The sequence below is a fragment of the Capra hircus genome, chromosome 5 (genome assembly GCF_001704415.2).
Source record: "Capra hircus breed San Clemente chromosome 5, ASM170441v1, whole genome shotgun sequence".
Lineage (NCBI taxonomy): Eukaryota > Metazoa > Chordata > Mammalia > Artiodactyla > Bovidae > Capra > Capra hircus.
This window is the reverse complement of record NC_030812.1, coordinates 118,852,744-118,871,168: the sequence shown is the minus strand read 5'-3', so window position 1 is coordinate 118,871,168 and position 18,425 is coordinate 118,852,744.

Below are 18,425 nucleotides of genomic sequence, written 5' to 3'. Positions count from 1 at the left end.
TGAAGTTATAACCCTGAGGCTCTCTTCATTCAATTAGGAAAACTTTCTTGAGCACCAACTAGGTAACCAGCATGTTCTGGCTTTTGTGGAGCTGTGTGTGGAGAGAAATGGTTGACACTCAGCTCAAGGGGTGAGGATCAGCTGGTGTTGCAATGGGGGAAGGACAGGTCAGAGTCGGGAGTATGGTTATTAAAGACAGGTTGGAGGACCAGGTTAGGGAGACTTTACGGAGAAGATTGGGCTATAGAAAGAGGCTGGAGTTTCAACAAGGTTGCAATGAAATCATTCTTTTTTTTGCCTTGATGGAAATTATGTGTCCTGACATTCTTTGTCTAAATTTTTTCTGTGGAAAATTATTTCTGAGGAAAGGACTAGCCACTTGAGTGGCTGATGCCTGCAAACCGCAGGGCAAAGGAGCTCATGCAAGGTGGGATAGGTGACATTGTCCTTTGGGCGGCAATCATTCCAGCCCAGAGAGAAGAGACAGATGGTGCCCTCATTTGTGGCCCAACCCCAATTTATAATTTATCTCAATTACAGTGTTTTTCTAAGAAAGGCATTTATACGTTTTTTCCCTCCCCAATGGCTGAGAGCCACAGGAGAGCAGAGACACTATTGTACCTCTCTTTGAACCTCTCAGCTTCAAGCACAGTGCCTGGCACACAGTAAGTGCTCAGCAAATATGTGAATGAATGAATGAGGCTTGTGGACTCTACCACATCTGGGGCACTAAATCCTTGTCATCACGCTGTCTTTTCAACTTTAGGAGCACTAAGAACATTCCCCATTTCTGACGTTCAAGGACTCTGGATGCATTAACTACTCTGCTTTCCCCAGGAAACTCCAGATCTCTTCTCAGAATTCTCAAAGAACTTTGACCTAAAGTTCCCAGATTCCCTTTTGATCTTGAGTCTTGTCATTGAACTGACGAACTTGGACATCCACAAAAATGACCCATCTAACACCCTCGACTTCTGATCAAGTCTAATGGTGTAGGGTCTACTAATGGTAAACCTAGTACAAAACACAAAATTGACTGGACTTATGTGGGAAAGTTGAAACAGCAACACAGCCTCAGCAATCCTAATCACAGATGAACCCTAAAAAGCCAGGGGATACTTTCTGACAATTTTCTCATAGATTAGAAACTAAATAAAGTCAAACCTTCTGCCTTTTGCTTTATTCACATAGCACAGGTATCACAAACACAAAATTAAAACCCCAGTAGCAAAACTGAAAAATGAAAAGTTTAAGAGCTGTACTTTGTTGGGAGTACTCTCATAACCAGCCATTTCACCTCTTGAATCTTGATTTTGAGCCCTAATTCTCTGGCCGTTGCCTATCTTTCTCACTTTCTTATGGTATCGCCATGACACAATTCTTTGACCCCGTAACCCTGCTCCAGGGAATCCCCTGGTGGTCCAGGGGCAGGGCTCCATGCTCTTACTATCGGGGCCAGGGCTCCATCCCTGATCAGGGAACGGAGATCTCACAACACGGCCAAAGTGGCGGAGAAACTTACTCCAGGCACTACTGCTGTGTAGCAAGTTACCATCCAATTTAGGGGACTGAAACAACCGCTTTATTCTGCTCACAGTCTGGGCTTGTAAACTCAGGAAGGACTCCAGTGGGAAGCTCTTGCCTGGGGCTTCTCAAGCAGTTTGGTTACAGCTGGAGGTAAATGGAGCTGGATGCCAAAGATGGTTCACTCTCAAGATGACAGTTGATACTGTTGACTGGGGGCTCAGCTGAGGCTATCAACCAGCACCCACACCTGGCCTCTCTTCATGGAAGTCTCAGGGTAGCTGGGCTTCTGATATAATGGCAAGCTTCTCCAAGAGTGACTGCCCTTGGAGGGCTGGAGACAGCTTGCATGACCTCTTCTGAATTAGCTTTGGAAGTCATATGGCTCCCCACTGGTCAAAGCAGTCACAGTCCCATCCAGATTCAAGAGAGCAGTCACAGACCTGGCTTCTCAATGGTAGGAATGTCAAAGAACTGGAGTCGGGGCAGGGGGAGGGGGGGCAGCATATTATAACACCATCACAGATCTCCAGTCCCTTGATGCTCCTACTTTTCTTACTGCCAACCCAAGTTCCTTGCTAGAAATTAACCCCCTTTATGGGATAGCCAACTTCTCTTCAGGAGCATTTCCATCAGCAAACAGGCATAATCTAGTGTTAAAAATAAGTGACATATTCTCATCTCTGTACATATAAAGGGTCCAGTGCAATGGGGTTTTCAATACTGTTACGCCTTAAAGGAAAGGACAGTAAAAGCGTCCTTTTGGTTTAAGAGAGCATTGTCACAAACAGTTATGCCTTTCAGCTAATAGAGTTCTACCAATGAGGAAATTGCAACAGTGAATCAGAGTGGAGTCACACACGACTGAGCGACTGAACTGAAGTCTCTGAAATCTAAATGTCTAGTTTCAGCCAAGAAAGCAAGATGGGTAACCTGCAGCTCCACTGGCCATCTAAGAAAACTCAGCTAGGATTCTCACTCTTGCCATCTCTGCTCAGACTGCACAGTCTGATCCAGAAATACAGCCTCCAGATGTGCCGCCAGTGTCTGTGCTAGTATGTGAAGGATGCTGAATTTTAAATTTAGTTAAAATTAAAATTCAAGTAAAATTTTTACTAAAACTTTTGTTTTAGAACTTCCATTTCGAAGTTCTTTTCAAATTGTTTGATTATTCATTATAATTTTTTAGTTTCTGCATATATTTCCAAACTGGCCTTTTTACTGAACACAGGCATTTTATAAATGTTTGAGAACTTCATTATCTGAAACATGCTGTCTGTGCTTACTGCTGGCTAGCTGACATGATTTCTCATTATCCTTCTGTTTAATTACCTTTTTTTAAACTTAGAGGTATTTGCTAGCCTTGGCATTGTATTTATGGAAAACTCTGAGGCCTAGAAATAGCCTATGTACAGAAAGAACTTGTGTTTGCTTCTACCAGGCACCTATAGAATTACCAGCCTGACTTAAGGTTGGCATTTAATGACCACTGAGGTTTCTTAGACGACCTCGACCATAAGACTTTGAACGGCAACCCAGGTGAGGGCCAGCTTCTTGTTCTAAATTTTCAGCACCTCTTTGTTCCATCTGTCTGTTTCTCAAACACACATATTTTACCCCAAATTTGAAGTTGTCAATTTTCTTAAAAAAAAAAAAAGTATTTATTTGAATAATAATAAATCTTACCAGCTGAGGCTCACAGTATTTCTGGTCTTCATTGCAGCATGTGGGCTGTTAGCTGTAGCATGGGGGATCTAGTTCCCTGACCAGGGAGCGAACCAGGGGCCCCTGCTTTGAGAGCATGGAATCTTAGCCACTGGACCACCAGGAAAGTCCCTGAAACTGTCAATTTTCTTCTCAATCCTCAAAGGACAGGATTCACCCCTACTCAGGGGGTTTAACCCTTTGATGTCTAAGCTTGGTAGAGGGTTGGCCTTATAGTAGGAGTCTCCTCTTGAGCAGGCTCTGTGCTTTATCTCTGCTCTCTATATCCCACAGGTTACATACTAATTTCCTATTATTGTTGTTTAGTCACTAAGTTATGTCCGACTCCTTGCCAACTCCATGAACTGTAGCTCGCCAGGCTCCTCTATCCCTGGGATTTCCCAGGCAAGAATACTAGAATGGGTTTCCATTTCCTTCTTCAGGGGATATTCCTGACCCAGGAATCCAACCCACATCTCTACTGGCAGGCAGATTCTTTACTGCTGAGCCATCAGGGCTGCCATAAAAAATACCACAAACTTGGTGGCTTAAAGCAACAGAAACTTATTCTCTCACAATTCTGGTGGTAGAAGCTCGAAACCAGGCAGACTGGTCCCTTAACAGCCACCAAGCCATGCGGAAGGTGCTGGGGAAGGGCTTTCCCTGCCCCTTCCTGGCTTCTGGTGGCTGCTGGGACTCCTTGGCTTGCAGAGGCATCACCTCAGTGTCTGCCTGCACTGTCACGTGACCTTCTCTCCTGTCTCTGAGTGTGGGTCCAAATTTCCCGATTTTTTTAAGGACACCAGTAATTGGATTAAGAAGTGAAAGCGTTAGTCACTCAGTGGTGTCTGACTCTTCAACCCCAAGAGCTATAGCCCACCAGACTCCTCTGTCCATGAGATTCAGTCCAGTTCAGTTCAGTCGCTCAGTCGTGTCTGACTCTTTGCGACCCCATGAATCGCAGCACGCCAGGCCTCCCTGTTCATCACCATCTCCCGGAGTTCACTCAGACTCACGTCCATCGAGTCCGTGATGCCATCCAGCCATCTCATCCTCTGTTGTCCCCTTCTCCTCCTGCCCCCAATCCCTCCCAGCATCAGAGTCTTTTCCAATGAGTCAACTCTTCTCATGAGGTGGCCAAAGTACTGGAGCTTCAGCTTTAGCACCATTCCTTCCAAAGAAATCCTAGGGTTGATCTCCTTCAGAATGGACTGGTTGGATCTCCTTGCAGTCCAAGGGACTCTCAAGAGTCTTCTCCAACACCACAGTTCAAACGCATCAATTCTTAAGCGCTCAGGCTTCTTCAGAGTCCAAATCTCACATCCATACATGACCACAGGAAAAACCATAGCCTTGACTAGACGGACCTGAGTCGGCAAAGTAATGTCTCTGCTTTTGAATATACTGTCTAGGTTGGTCATAACTTTTCTTCCAAGGAGTAAGCATCTTTTAATTTCATGGCTGCAGTCACCATCTGCAGTGATTTTGGAGCCCAAGAAAATAAAGTCTGACACTGTTTCTACTGTTTCCCCATCTATTTCCCATGAAGTGATGGGACTGGATGCCATGATCTTAGTATTCTGAATGTTGAGCTTTAAGCCGACTTTTTCGCTCTCCTCTTTCACTTTCATCAAGAGGCTTTTTAGCTCCTCTTCACTTTCTGCCATAAGGGTGGTGTCATCTGCATATCTGAGGTTATTGATATTTCTCCTGGCAATCTTGATTCCAGCTTGTGTTTCTTCCAGTCCAGTGTTTCTCATGATGTACTCTGCATATAAGTTAAATAAGCAGGGTGACAATATACAGCCTTGACGTACTCCTTTTCCTATTTGGAACCAGTCTGTTGTTCCAGGTCCAGTACTAACTGTTGCTTCCTGACCTGCATACGGATTTCTCAAGAGGCAGGTCAGGTGGTCTAATATTCCCATCTCTCAGAATTTTCCACAGCTTATTGTGATCCACACAGTCAAAGGCTTTGGCATAGTCAATAAAGCAGAAATAGATGTTTTTCTGGAACTCTCTTGCTTTTTCCATGATCCAGCGGATGTTGGCAATTTGATCTCTGGCTCCTCTGCCTTTTCTAAAACCAGCTTGAACACCAGGGAGTTCACGGTTCGTGTATTGCTGAAGCCTGGCTTGGAGAATTTTGAGCATTACTTTACTAGCATGTGAGATGAGTGCAATTGTGCAGTAGTTTGAGCATTCTTTGGCATTGCCTTTCTTTGGAATTGGAATGAAAACGGACCTTTTCCAGTCCTGTGGCCACTGCTGAGTTTTCCAAATTTGCTGGCATATTGAGTGCAGCACTTTCACAGCATCATCTTTCAGGATTTGAAAGAGCTCAACTGGAATTCCATCACCTCCACTAGCTTTGTTCATAGTGATGCTTTCTAAGGCCCACTTGGCTTCACATTCCAGGATGTCTGGCTCTAGATGAGTGATCACACCATCATGATTATCCGGGTTGTGAAGATCTTTTCTGTACAGTTCTTCTGTGTATTCTTGCCTCCTCTTCTTAATATCTTCTGCTTCTGTTAGGTCCAGACCATTTCTGTCCTTTATCAAGCCCATCTTTGCATGAAATATTCCCTTGGTATCTCTAATTTTCTTGAAGAGATCTCTAGTCTTTCCCATTCTGTTGTTTTCCTCTGTTTCTTTGCATTGATTGCTGAGGAAGGCTTTATCTCTTTTTGCTATTCTTTGGAACTCTGCATTCAGATGCTTATATCTTTCCTTTCCTCCTTTGCTTTTTGCTTCTCTTCTATTCACAGCTATTTGTAAGACCTCCCCAGACAGCCATTTTGCTTTTTTGCATTTCTTTTCCATGGGGATGGTCTTGATCCCTGTCTCCTGTACAATGTCACGAACCTCATTCCATAGTTCGTCAGGCACTCTATCTATCAGATCTAGGCCCTTAAATCTATTTCTCACTTCCACTGTATAATCATCAGGGATTTGATTTAGGTCATACCTGAATGGTCTAGTGGTTTTCCCTACTTTCTTCAATTTGAGTCTGAATTTGGTAATAAGGAATTCATGATCTGAGCCACAGTCAGCTCCTGGTCTTGTTTTTGCTGACTGTATAGATCTTCTCCATCTTTGGCTGCAGAGAATATAATCAATCTGATTTCGGTGTTGACCATCTGGTGATGTCCATGTGTAGAGTCTTCTCTTGTGTTGTTGGAAGAGGGTGTTTGCTAGGACCAGTGCATTTTTTTTGGCAAAATTCTACTAGTCTTTGCCCTGCTTCATTCCGCATTCCAAGGCCAAATTTGCCTGTTACTCCAGGTGTTTCTTGACTTCCTACTTTTGCATTCCAGTCCCCTGTAATGAAAAGGACATCTTTTTGGGGTGTTAGTTCTAAAAGGTCTTGTAGGTCTTCATAAAACCATTCAACTCCAGTTTCTTCAGCGTTACTGGTTGGGACATAGACTTGGATAACTGTGATATTGAATGGTTTGCCTTGGAGACGAACAGAGATCATTCTGTCGTTTTTGAGACTGCATCCAAGTACTGCATTTCGGACTGTTTTGTTGACCACGATGGCTACTCCATTTCTTCTGAGGGATTCCTGCCCGCAGTAGTACATATAATGGTCATCTGAGTTAAATTCACCCATTCCAGTCCATTTTAGTTCACTGATTCCTAGAATGTCGACGTTCACCCTTGCCATCTCTTGTTTGACCACTTCCAATTTGCCTTGATTCATGGACCTGACATTCCAGGTTCCTATGCAATACTGCTCTTTGCAGCATCGGATCTTGCTTCTATCACCAGTCACATCCACAGCTGGGTATTGTTTTTGCTCTGGCTCCATCCCTTCATTCTTTCTGGAGTTATTTCTCCACTGATCTCCAGTAGCATATTGGGCACCTACTGACCTGGGGAGTTCCACTTTCAGTATCCTATCATTTTGCCTTTTCATACTGTTCATGGGGTTCTCCAGGCAAGAATACTGAAGTGGTTTGCCATTCCCTTCTCCAGTGGACCACATTCTGTCAGACCTCTCCACCATGACCTGTCTGTCTTGGATGGCCCCACATGGCATGGCTTAGTTTCATTGAATCAGACAGGCTGTGGTCCGTGTGATCAGATTGGCTAGTTTTTTTGTGATTATTGGTTTCAGTGTGTCTTCCCTCTGATGCCCTCTTGCAACACCTACCATCTTACCTGGGTTTCTCTTACCTTGGGCATGGGGTATCTCTTCACGGCTGCTCCAGCAAAGCACAGCCGCTGCTCCTTACCTTGGACGAGGGCTATCTCCTTACCGCCACAGTTCCTGACCTTCAACATGGGATAGCTCCTCTAGGCCCTCCTAGGGATTATCTACGCAGAAATACTGGAGTGGATAGCCATTTCCTCCTCCAAGGGATCTTCCCAGCCCAGGGATGGAACCCAAGTCTCTGGCATCTCCTGCATTGTCAGGCAAATTCGTTACCACTGAGCCATCTGGGAAGCCCAATCGAGTATGGCCTTGTTGTTGTTGAGTCACTAAGTCAAGTCTGCAGCACACCAGGCTTTCCTATCCTTCACTATCTCCCTGAGTTTGCTAAAACTCATGTCCATTGAGTCACTGATGCCATCCAACCACCTCATCCCCCGTCGCCCACTTCTCCTCTTGCCCTCAGTCTTTCCCAGCATCAGGGTCTTTTCCAGTGAGTCAGCTCTTCACATCAGGTGGCCAAATACTGGAGCTTCAGCCTCAGCATTAGTCCTTCCAATGAACATTCAGGGTTGATTTCTTTTAGGATCGACTGGTTTGTTCTCCTTGCTGTCCAAGGGACTCTCAGGAGTCTTCCCCAACACCATGGTTCAAAAGCCTCAGTTCTTCAGCACTCAGCCTCCTTTATGGTCCAACTCTCACATCCATATATGACCACTGGGAAAACCATAGCTTTGGCTAGACAGACCTTTGTTGGTAAAGTGATGTCTCTGCTTTTTAATCTGCTGCTTAGGTTTGTCTTAGCTTTTCTTCCAAGGAGCAAGTGTCTTTTAATTTCATGGCTGTAGTCACTGTCAGCAGTGATTCTGGAGCCCAAGAAAATAAGGTCTGACACTGTTTCCACTTTTCCCTCATCTATTTGCCATACAGTGATGGGATCAGATGCTGTGATATTCACTTTTTGAATGTTGAGTTATAAGCCAGATTTTTCACTCCCTCTTTCACCCTCATCAAGAGGCTGTTTATTTTAGTTCCTCTTCACTTTCTGCCATTAAAATGGTATCATCTACATATCTGAGGTTGTTGATATTGCTCCCAGCAATCTTGATTCCAGCTTGTGAGATCCTATCTTAACTAATTTCATCTGCAAAGACCCTATTTCTAAACAAAGTCACATTCTGAGGTTCTGAGTAGTTATGAATTGTGGGGTGGGGGAGGGGGTGGACACTATGCAACAAGGCGTAGGCTATAAACCCCCAATCCAAATTTTCTTGGTTCTCCAAATGCCTCTGATCAAAAGTAACATGCAGTAATCCACTAGTCCCTCTGGGTTTCTTGTCTTATTTAGTCACTGTTTTCTTACTTCATCAGTGTTCTTAGAAAACAGTTCTTAAGAAAAATAGTTTCTACTGGATTTTTAACCATTTTCAGCAGGAAGTTCCATTTAGGAATCTAGCTCACCACATTACATCTCCACTCATTTGATGAAGCTACAGTGTGGTAAGAATAGCTCAAGAAAATTAATGGATATTATGTCTTTTTCATTAATAAGCATGTGCAAAAGTCCCAACAAAGTATCAGCTAGCAAAATGCAATAGTTTATTTCTGTAAACACATTTTGATCACATGGGTTTAACCCAGAAATTCAAGGATGGCTCAACATCCTACTTTCATTTTTAATGGTAATCCAACACATTCATGGATAAAGAGAGGGACACTGCATGATCATGCCAACAGATGTGATTTTTATAACATTCAGCAATTAACTGTGATCGTAAAAATGGCTTCTAGTCATTACAGAATAACATCATTGGACTTGCCCACTTGCCAAAGGGGTGAAATCCAGAAAAATGAACAAAATATTAAAAGCAATGATTTTCAGATATTGGATAAAGGACAGTACAGGGCTGTGATCACCAACACAAAGGAAGCAAATTACATAAAGCCTACGATTGCCGTGGAGGCATTTACAGGTTGCAATGCAGGGAAGAGGCCCAGTTTAGGCGGGGGGTCTTGATGAGTTGGGAGACAGAAGTCAGAGTTTGGGGAGGCTGAGGTATTTGGAATTTTCAGATAAAAATAATAAAGAAAAGGGATCAATTCAGAGAAAGAATTCCAGAAAGCTAAAATAGGATCCCCATAAGTTTTAATAAATGCTCAATCATGCTTATGTAGAATAAAATTCTATAAGACTGTTTAAAGAAAACCTACTGGGAAACTATAAGGCAGAAACTCCGAAAGCGCGTGTAACACTAGCCCCCGAGCAGAGGCCACTGTAGACAACGCTAACAGTTTTAAAACAGACCTGAGAAGAGTCAAGCTGTTCACAAGACACTCAGCTGACTTCCAGAACCAACTTCAATACTGTTTAGAGGAAGATGATGAAATCCAGGCACTTTTGTCCTGCATCTAATTAAAAAAACAAATTCCCAGACCTACAAGGAAGCAGGAAAAATCTGGAGAGAAAAACATCAGTCAAAACAGACTTGGAAAGGACAGAAGTGATGGAATTAACAGCCATGGACATTAGAACAACTGTTATAAACATACTCAAGAATTTATAGGAGACATAAACACAATAAGCAAATAAAGGGAAGAGGTAAAAAAGAATCAAATGGAACTTTGGGAAATGAAAATTTGGTATATAAAATGAAACTATCCAAACTGAAGCAGAAAGAAAAAAAATTGTTTTAATTAACCAAGCGTCATTGACCTCTGGGAAAATATCAGGCAGTCTCAGAACAGTACAATTAGAAACACACAGTAGGAACACACACAAACGTACTGAAAGAAATAATGGCTGAAATGTTTCCAAAGGTTTTACAAACTATAAACCCACAGGCCCAAAATCCTCAACAAATCTCAAGCAGGATAAACACAAAACAAACTACTTGAAAACATATAATAACCTACTTGCCAAAAATTAATAATATCCAGAAAGAATTAAAAAACAGCCAGAAAAAAGAAGACGTATGCATGTCAGGAAATAAAGAGAAGATTTTTTGCTGGTTTCTCATAAGAAACCATGTAAACCATAGTGAATGGAGTGACCGCTTTCAATTGCTAAAAGGAAAACACCTGTCAACTTAGCGTTCTACATGCAGTGAGAATATCCTCCAAAAAGTAACAGTGAAGTTAAAGACAACTAGAGACAAACAGAACCTGAGATAATCCCCACTAGCATATCCACAATACACAGAATGTTAAATAAGTTCTCTAGAATGGATAGACCACGACAGAGGAGCGCCTGGGTCTGCGCAAAGGAGCCAAGAGGGCGGAGGGCGAGCCTTCTCTCGTGCTTGAATTCCTTTACAGTATAACCGACTGCACACATTTTTTAAACAGGCAATGCAGGGTTCGAAACATATGTGTGAGCAAAACATACAGCAGCACAAGGGACGGGAGGAAGCACTGGGAACCCACTGCTGTAAGATTCCACTCTTGGGAAAAATGGAGGAGGCTGAACAGCCAACAGGAGCCTGAAAGGCAGTCTCAGAAACGACAGGATGGTCTCTGTTTCCAAGGCAAACCATTCAACAGCAGAGTAATCCAAGTCTATGCCCCGAAGGCAAAGGAGAAAGGGAAAGACCTACGCAACTGAATGCAGAGTTCCAAAGAACAGCAAGGAGACAAAAGAAAGCCTTTGCAAGTGAACAATGAAAATAGAGGAAAACAGCAGAATGGGAAAGACTGGAGATCTCTTCAAGAAAACTGGAGAGGGCTTCCCTGGGAGCTCAGTGGTAAAGAATCCACCCACCAATGCAGGAATTGCCTGGTGGTTCAGCAATACGTGAACCCGTGAACTCCCTGATGTTCAAGCTGGTTTTAGAAAAGGCAGAGGAACCAGAGATCAAATTGCCAACATCTGCTGGATCATGGAAAAAGCAAGAGAGTTCCAGAAAAACATTTATTTCTGCTTGATTGACTATGCCAAAGCCTTTGACTGTGTGGATCACAATCAACTGTGGAAAATTCTGAAAGAGATGGGAATACCAGACCACCTAACCTGCCTCTTGAGAAATCTGTATGCAGGTCAGGAAGCAACAGTTAAAACTGGACATGGAACAACAGACTGGTTCCAAATAGGAAAAGGAGTACGTCAAGGTTGTATATTGTCACCCTGCTTATTTAACTTATATGCAGAGTACATCATGAGAAACACTGGGCTGGAAGAAGCACAAGCTGGAATCAAGATTGCCGGGAGAAATATCAGTAACCTCAGATATGCAGATGACACCACCCTTATGGCAGAAAGTGAAGGGGAACTAAAAAGCCTCTTGATGAAAGTGAAAGAGGAGAGTGAAAAAGTCGGCTTAAAGCTCAACATTCAGAAAACGAAGATCATGGCATCCGGTCCCATCACTTCATGGGAAATAGATGAAGAAACAGTAGAAACAGTGTCAGACTTTATTTTTCTGGGCTCCAAAATCACTGCAGATGGTGACTGCAGCCATGAAATTAAAAGACGCTTACTCCTTGGAAGAAAAGTTATGACCAACCTAGATAGTACAGTATTCAAAAGCAGAGACATTACTTTGCCGACTCAGGTCCGTCTAGTCAAGGCTATGGTTTTTCCTGTGGTCGTGTATGGATGTGAGAGTTGGACTGTGAAGAAGGCTGAGTGCCAAAGAATTGATGCGTTTGAACTGTGGTGTTGGAGAAGACTCTTGAGAGTCCCTTGGACTGCAAGGAGATCCAACCAGTCCATTCTGAAGGAGATCAGCCCTGGGTGTTCTTTGGAAGGAATGATGCTAAAGCTGAAGCTCCAGTACTTTGGCCACCTCATGTGAAGAGTTGACTCATTGGAAAAGACCCTGATGCTGGGAGGGACTGGGGGGCAGGAGGAGAAGGGGACGACCGAGGATGAGATGGCTGGATGGCATCACGGACTCGATGGACGTGAGTCTGAGTGAACTCCGGGAGTTGGTGATGGACAGGGAGGCCTGGCGTGCTGCGATTCATGGCGACACAAAGAGTCGGACACGACTGAGCGACTGAACTGAACTGAACTCGGACGGTAAAGTGTCTGCCTGCAATGTGGGAAACCTGAGTTCGATCCCTGGGTCGGGAAGACCCCCTGGAGAAGGAAACGGCAGCCCCCTCCAGTGCTCTCGCCTGGAGACTCCCGTGGACGGAGGAGCCTGGCGGGCTGCAGAGCACAGGGCAGCAAAGACTCGGACACAGCGACTCCACTTTCACTCTCACCAGCGCGGGAGACATGGGTTTGATGCCTGGTCTGGGAAGATCCCACACGCTGCAGAGCAACTGAGGGCACGTGCCGCAGCTGCTGAGCCTGTGCCCTCGAGCCTGGGAGCTGCTGCAGCAATGAGCCTGCAGCTACAGAAGCAACTGGAGCAGTGAAGGCCATGCGCCCTGCAGGCCAAGCTCCCAAGAGAGGCCGCCCCAGTGAGAGTCCCGCACACTGCAGCTAGAGAGGAGCGCCTGCTTGCCACACCGAGAAAAGGCTGTGCAGCAACACACACAGTGCGGCCGAAAGAAAACAGATAAAATTGTTTAGGAAGAAGCAAAGTCAGAGATACCAAGGGAACACTTGATGCAAAGATGGGCACAATAAAGGAGAGAAACGGCAAGAACCTAACAGAAGCAGAAGAGATTACGCACAGGTGGCACGAATACACAGAAGAACTGTGCAGATAAGGTCTTCATCACCCAGACACCCGTGACGGTACGGCCGTCCACCTACAGCCTGGAATGTGAAGCCGACTGGGCCTTAGGGAGCATTACTAGAAGCAAAGCTGGTGGGGGCGATGGGACCGCAGCTGAGCTCTTCCAGAGCCGGAGAGACGACGCTGCGCCACTGCTGCAGCCGCTACGCGAGAAAGTCTGGGGACTCAGCAGTGGCCACGAGGCTGGGGAAGGCCGGCTTCCACTCTGATCCCGAAGAAAGTGAGGCCGCTCAGTCGCGTCTAACTCTTTGCGACCCCATGGACGAGAGGCTACCAGGCTTCTCTGTCCATGGGATTCTCCAGGTAAGAATACTGCAGTGGGCTGCCATTTCCTTCTCCAGAGGATCTTCCCGACCCAGAGATCGAACCAAGGTCTCCCGCGTTGGAGGCAGATGCTTTAACCTCTGAGCCAGCAGGGAATCCCAAAGAAAGGCAATGTCAAAGAATGTTCAAACTACCATACAACTGCACTCACTTCACATGCTAGCACGGTAATGCTCAAAATCTTTAAAGCTAGGTTTCATCAGTATGTGAACTGAGAACTTCCAGATGTACAAACTGGATTTACAAAAGGTAGAGGAGGTTGAAGAGGAGATTCCTTGGTGGCTCAGTGGTAAGGAATCGCCAGCCACTGCAGGGGACACAGGTTCCATCCCTGGTCTGAGAAGATCTCACATGCCACAGAACAGCTGAGCCCGAGCACCACAACCACTGACGCTCACGTGCCCTCGAGCCTGTGCTTTGCAGCAAGAGAGGCCGCCACAGTGAGAAGGCTGAGCACGGCAGCCAGAGAGCTGCCTCACTCAGCCCAACTAGAGAAGCCAGTGTGCACACAGCGATGAAGGCCCAGCACAGAGCAGAACACATCAGCAAACAAACTGTTAGGAAAGAGAAGGCACAGGAACCAGAGACCGAATCGCCAGCATCCACGGCGTCATGGGAAAAGCAAAGGAATCCCCCAAAAATCTACTTCTGCTTCATTAACTATGCTAAGGCCTTTGATTGTGTGGATCACAACAAACTGGAAAACTGTTACAGATAGGAATACTGGACCACCTTACCTGTCTCCTGAGAAACCTGTATTCAGGGCAAGAAGGAATAGTTATACCTTACATGGAACAACTCACTGGTTCAAAATTGGGAAAGGAATATATCAAGGCTGTATGTTTCAACCTGCTTATTCAACTATGCAGAGTACATCATGTGAAATGCCAGGCTGGATGAATCACAAGCCAGAATCAAGATTGCCAGGAGAAATATCAATAATCTCAGATATGCAAATGATTCCGGGAGGAGGGCACAGCAACCCACTCCAGTATTCATGCCTGGAGAATCCCATGGACAGAGGAGACCGGCGGGCCACTGGGTCGCAAAGAGTCGGACACAACTGAAGGGGCTGAGCACATGCGTGCAGATGACACCACCCTCACGGCAGAAAGTGAGGAGGAGCTGAAGAGCCTCTGGATGAAGGCGAAAGAGCAGAGTGAAAAAGCTGGCTTAAAGCTCAACATTCAAGAAACTAAGATCACGGCATCTGGTCCCATTACATGACACCACCCTTACAGGAGAAAGTGAGGAGGAGGTGAAGAGCCTCTGGACGAAGGCGAGAGCTGGCTTAAAGCTCAACATTCAAGAAACTAAGATCACGGCATCTGGTCCCATCACTTCATGGCAAACAGATGGGGAAACAATGGAAACAGTGACAGACTTTATTTTCTCGGGCTCCAAAATTACTTCAGATGGTGACTGCAGCCATGAAATTCAAAGACGCTTGCTCCTTGGAAGAAAAGCTATGGCAAACCTAGACAACATATTAACAAAGCAGAGACATCACTTTACCAACAAAGGTCTGTATAGCCAAAGCTATGGTTTTTTCAGGAGTCATGCATGGATGTGAGAGTTGGACCATAAAGAAGGCTGAGCGCTGAAGAATTGATGCTTTCAAACTGTGGTGCTAGAGAAGAGTCTTGACAGTCCCTTGGACTGCAAGGAGAACAAACCGGTCTATCCCAAAGGAAATCAATCCTGAATATTCACTGGAAGGACTGATGCTGAAACTGAAGCTCCAATACTTTGGCCACCTGATGGGAAGAGTCAACTCATTGTAAAAGATCCTGATGCTGGGAAAGATCGAGGGCAGGAGGAGAAGGCAGAAGCGAGGATGAGATAGTTGGATGGCATCACTGACTCAGTGGACATGAGTCTGAGCAAACTCTGGGAGATAGTGAAGAAAAAGGGAAGTCTGATGTGCTACATACATAGTTCATGGGGTTGCAAAGAGTTGGACATGACTTAGTGACTGAGATTCTTATATGTGAGATTATTATTACTTGAGTGTAGACAATGATAACCTAAAAAGACGTACTATAAAATCTAGAGAATACACAATAAAAATCACAGAGAGACTTGCCTGCTGGTCCAGTGATTAAGACTCCACGCTTCCAATGCAGGGCGCATGGGTTCAGTCCTTAGTCAGGAAACTAAGACCCTGCATATCGTGCGGCATGGCAAAAAATAATAATAATTAACAGAGATATAGCCAGTTAGCTGAGTGAAGATAAAATGGAATTTTGAAACAGACTTGTTTAATAAGAAAACAAAAATAAGATAAACAGGGCTTTCTTGGTGAACAGTCAAAAATAAATAAATAAAATTATGTTTTTTTTTAAAGATTAAGGAGCCTTTAAAAAAATAAATAAAGCAAAGGTAAAAAAAAAAAAAGAAAGATAAAACAAAGATGGGACAAATATAAAACAAATAGCAAGATGGTAATTTTAAGACCAAGATGTCAATTTCATTAAATAGAAATCTTCTAAACTCTTAAGTTACAATGCAGAGACTGTTAGACTGTATAAAAAATGAGACCCAACTACTGGCTGTCTCAAGAAATGAACTCTAATATAAAAACAAAAATAAGCTAAATGTAAAAGGCTGGAACAGAGGAGGAGAAACAAGTTAGAACAGAAATCTTTTTGGAATTTTGCTTCATTTCTCTTTATGTTAGCTCATTGTTAGCAAATAGAATTTTTTTTTTTTTTTTGTCATGCCACATGGCATGAAATCTTAGTTCCCAGACCAGGGATCAAACTTGGGCCCTTGACAGTGAAAGCATGGAGTCCTGACCACTGGTCAACCAGGGTATTCCCTAAGTGCAACAGATTTTTTTATGTTGATTTTGTGCCCCACAATTTTACCATATTTATTCTTTCTTTTTTCCCAGAAAATTTAAAAATATCCCATTTATTATCAGGAAGCTAAAATTGAAACTCCTTATAGCTTCACAGAAATGTTTTCACTGAAATATATACTTTCCCCATTTTCTTTTTATTGAGGTACACTGATTTATATATATGAACCCCAGGTGTACAACACAGCGATCCACCATCTTAGAGTGTACACTCCGTTCATCGTCGTTATGAAATATCGGCTGTATTCCCTGCGCTGTGCAGTACACTCTCAAAGATTACTCACTCTACACATGGACATAGAGGCAGACTGCACTTCTTAGTCCCCTACCCGTGTCTTGCTCCTTCTTATCCATTGTTTCTAATACTTGTGGTGGGGTCTTTGGGGTCTTCTTCATGCGAAGTCGTGTCATCTGCAAACAGTGGTAGCTCACCTCTTCCTTTCCGAGCTGGGTGCCTTTTATTTCTTTATCTTGCCTAACTGCTCTTGCCAGGTTTTCCAGTACTGTGTTGAATAAGAGTGGTGAGAGTGTGCATTTTTGTCTTGCTTCTGATTTTAGAGGTAACTTTCCATTTTTCTCCACTGATTATGATGTTAGCTATGGGCTCATCCTGTTGCTGTTTATTTGCTAAGTCGTATCTGACTCTTCCATGACCCCATGGACTGTAAGCCCTCCGGGTTCCACAGTCCATGGAAATTTTTAGGCAAGAAAACTGGAGTGGGTTGTCATTTTCTTCCCCAGGGATCTTTCCAACCCAGAGATCAAACCCATCACCACGTATGGCCCTTATTATGTTGAGGGACATTCCTTCTATGCTCACTTTATCTTTTTTAAACCATAAATGGGTGTTGAATCAAATCCTTTTTCTTCGTCTATTGAGAAAATCATAACGTTTTCATCCTTTGTTTTGTTAATGTGGTATATCATATTGATTTGGGGATACTGAACCATCTTTGAATCCCTGGGATAAGTCCCCCTTGATCATGGTGTATGGTCCTTTTAATGTATTGTATTTGGTTTGCTAGTGTTTTGTTGAGGATTTTTCAATCTGTGTTCATCAGACATGGTACCATGTGTGTGTGCTGTTTCTGCTTTTGTAATCTGGGTGATGCTGGCCTTAAAAATGAGTTATGAAGCATTGCCACCTCTTCAGTTTTCTAGAATAGTTTGAGATAAATAGCTATTAACTATGCTTTGGTCTCCATGCAGACCAACTCCTGATTGCCCCATTAAGTAGCAGCGACCCTATCTACTCTTAGTAATTGGGGTCTATTATCCCCTCCTTCTTTGCCTGCTGGTTCGCCAGCATGAGGAGATCAAAATGACCTGGTGGAATTTGCAGATCCTGGTTCAGTGGAGGCGTCCTTCCCTGGAAGCAGAGGAAGTTCCCTTTGGAAGTGTTCCTTACCTGGGAACCAAGGGGTCTAACCCAGCAGAGCTCAATGCTACAGAGATAGAAGTGGCTAAGTCTGCAAGTGGGTCGCTGAGTATGGCGGTAAGCAACAGGGGGCTCAAGCCCCTGGGCTCTGGGGCCTGTGTCGCTGCTCCTGGATGCAGTGTACGTGCCCCCCGTCCTCACGGCCCTGCCCTAGAGCTGGGACTTTACCCAAGTCTTTAAGGAGCCGTTCCGTCTTCCCATTAGACTGGCTGCTTACAGCTAACACAGAATGCTACAGAAGTGGTGGGCCCCAGGGCAGCTCACGCTTTTGCACTGTGGTGCTGCAATCCACGGGGTTGCCAAGAGGGAGACACGACTGACTGAACAACAAATGGCAACTCACACACTGTTGTCCATGTTTCACCGTAAAATGAGCTCCTTTTTCTTTTTAAGGGAAAAGCTTTTCCAAGTGGAACTTTTTTGTTGTTGTTCACTCAGTCGTGTCCGACTCTCTGTGACCCCATGGACTGCAGCACGCCAGCCTTCCCTGTCCTTCACCGTCTCCTGCAGTTTGCTCAAACTCAGGTTCATTCAGTCGATGATGCCATCCAACCATCTCATTCTCTGCCACCCCCTTCTCCTCTGGCCCTCAACCTTTCCCACCATCAGGGTCTTTCCCACTGAGTCAGCTCTTTGCATCAGGTGGCCAAAGTATTGGAACTTCAGCTTCAGCATCAGTCCTTCCAAAGAATATTCAGAGTTGATTTGTTTAGTACCAACTGG